Source organism: Triticum aestivum, chromosome 7B (assembly GCF_018294505.1).
Source record: "Triticum aestivum cultivar Chinese Spring chromosome 7B, IWGSC CS RefSeq v2.1, whole genome shotgun sequence".
Classification (NCBI taxonomy): domain Eukaryota; kingdom Viridiplantae; phylum Streptophyta; class Magnoliopsida; order Poales; family Poaceae; genus Triticum; species Triticum aestivum.
In genome coordinates, this window is record NC_057813.1 from 96,785,164 (window position 1) to 96,787,800 (window position 2,637).

Here is a 2,637-nt window from a genome sequence, read left to right on the forward strand (position 1 = left end):
ACACACTCTCCCCCCGTTGCTACGCATCACCTAGATAGATCTTGCTTGATCATAGGATTTTTTTTGAAATTACCACGTTTCCCAACACCGACAACAGAGCCAGCCTACAAAAAAATGAATAGTTTTGTCGCCGGCAACACAGCCAGCCCCCAAAATGATAGGTTTCTCGCCGGCACACAACCATTGGCCCAGCGGTCGGCACCCATGCCAGGCTCCAAAAGAACGGCCATGGCCTAACAGACGACCTAGTTCAGGCCGTCGGCATCAAACATCTCCTTCCGCCTGGCCTCGAACCAGCTCCTCGTCTTCTCGCTCATCTTGCTCAAGTCCATGCTCATGATCTCTAGGGCCACCTCCTTTGCTTTGGTTGCAGCGTTGGTGGCCTCAATGTCGAGCTGCCTCTGCCTAGATGTGACATTGGAGGCCTCGATGTCGAGCTGCCTTTGCAGGGACGCCTCCTTCATGTCGATCTTCCTCTTCTTGGCCGCCTCCTCCATCTCAAGCTTTTTCCTTTGAAGCTCTAGGTATTACTTCATTTGCTCGTCCTTGCTTTGTCGCTTTTTCTCGTCCCTCACATCCTTTTGAGACATCATATCATGCAAAGTCTCATGATAGGCCATGGATGACGCATCACGTATGTCGTGCACCTTGGAGTTGGTCTTGCCCCTCGGCCTCTTCAACGCCTAACCATCTCCACCTCCGGACAACGCGGCCGTCTTCTTGCCTCTCTTCCTTTGAAGTTCACGGTATTGATCTTTGAACTTGGGGCAATTGTTGACGATCGTCCAACAATGTGTAAGAGTGAAGAGCTTGTCATTGTGCCGGGACTTTAATGCTTCCAAAGATTGAAATGCCTACACGACCAACAACAATTGAACATGCAAACATATAGAAGGCCGAAGTCTCGTGGCCGTAGCAACGAAAGAACTAGGATGAGGAGAGCATACCATGTCCCCAGTGCCGAGACCACTCACGGTTCGTGCTTCAACGCTCTCAAGTGCGGCACAATACTTGTTGCATTCTTATTGGATGAACAACCACCTCTTTTGAATCGAGGTGATGCCACGGTCGCTCGTAAATTGGTAGGGCGCAAACAACTTTTTTTGATGGAATGTCTTGTGAACTCTTGTCCAAAAAACAAGTCCCTTTTATTGCGCATCGGTCCTTGTATCTTGACTAATCTCCATCCAACTTTGGCTAATCAACTTGTCCTCTTCTTGTGAGTATGAACCCGTACGAATGCTCTTCTTTCTCTTTTGTGCTTCCGCTCTTTGAGTGAGCTTGTCGATGAACAATAGCTCGCCCCCAATATCAATGCCTTCTTCTCCATCACCATCACCTTCGCAATAAATGTCATCATCTTCATGCCACAAATCACCATGGTCGTACTCAGCATGGTCGTGGGCCTCTTCATCGGCAATGTACTGGGCGCGGCCATCCCGACTTTGGGTCTCGTCGGGATCGTAGGCACAGCCATGCCCACCCTCAAAGATGACATTCTCCATGAACTGGTTGTAGAAGGGGTCGTCGATCGTTGGTGTTGGTGTTGGCATTTTGTCGAACAGGACGCGGGGCGACGACATGGTGTCCGTAGACGGCGGTCGTGCTTGCTTTCTTTGCATCTCGACGGCCGGTCGGCCGCTGCTGCTGGACATCGGCGTGACGTTGAGGTCGATGACGACCGAGGGGCGCGGGGTGGACGGCGCGATCATGCCAACGTCCGGCGACCCCGAAAAACGGGTCTGTCCATCGTGCCTCGGCGGAGGAAAACCGGGCGACAAAGGCATGGTCTGCGACGTCAGCGAGGGGCAATGCGGAGGCCTGGCGACTGACGAGCCTGTGCTCGCCGGGCCGATGACCGCTGCACAGAAACCCGCCGGACGACAAATCCCAAGCATGAGAAGCGCGTGCGCTTTGTTGACGATATCCTCCTCGTCGACCTCGGCCTGCGCCGCGCAGCCTCCACCGCATCGCGCTCGGCTGCGAACTTGGCCGCGGCGTTCTTGCCCTTGACGACCGCCCTCCGGTTCCTCCTCTTAGCCGATTCCGCGTCCAACTTTATGAGCTCCGCTGGCGTGCATTCCGACCGCGGCTTCCTCGGACCCTTGACCGCCTTCTTCTTCACCTTTCCGAGCGCGTCGACGGCCTGGCCGCCGGAATTCGTTGGGGCGTCGGCCATAGACGGGGAGGGTGGTGGGCGGGGCGTGGGACGGTTTGAGGGGAAATGGCGCGAAATAGGGCGCCGGGGTGGCGCTTTGTGCCACCGACGGGCGGCCCAGGGGAGGACAAGCGCGTGCGTCCCGCCCGTCCGCGCGATGTCCGTTTCACCCCCAAAACGGCCCAAACTTGAACCAAGGATGGGTCGAAAGCGGACATAAAACGGACAAAAGTCCGTTTGCGCCTGCACGCTGAGCTGTCTGGTTTGTCCGTTTTACCGCAAACGGACGCATCTGGACAGGATAAGATCATGCGTTGGAGTTGGACTAAGGGGGAGATCCGTTGGCCAGCGTTAGCGAAGATGGCTAGCGGTGCCCCGGTTGTCCTCCCCAGTTGCGCCCAAGATCCCTCTCACGCGGACTTGGCAATCTTCACTCGCAGGCCGGAGTGAGACATATATCCTCCATCACTCATCGTTGA

At 55.4% G+C, this 2,637-nt stretch overlaps 1 pseudogene; it reads right to left on the reverse strand.

Moving 5' to 3' along the window:
* Positions 1-245: 245 nt before the first annotated feature.
* Positions 246-2,376, reverse strand: LOC123157717 (uncharacterized; annotated as a pseudogene).
* Positions 2,377-2,637: the final 261 nt, after the last annotated feature.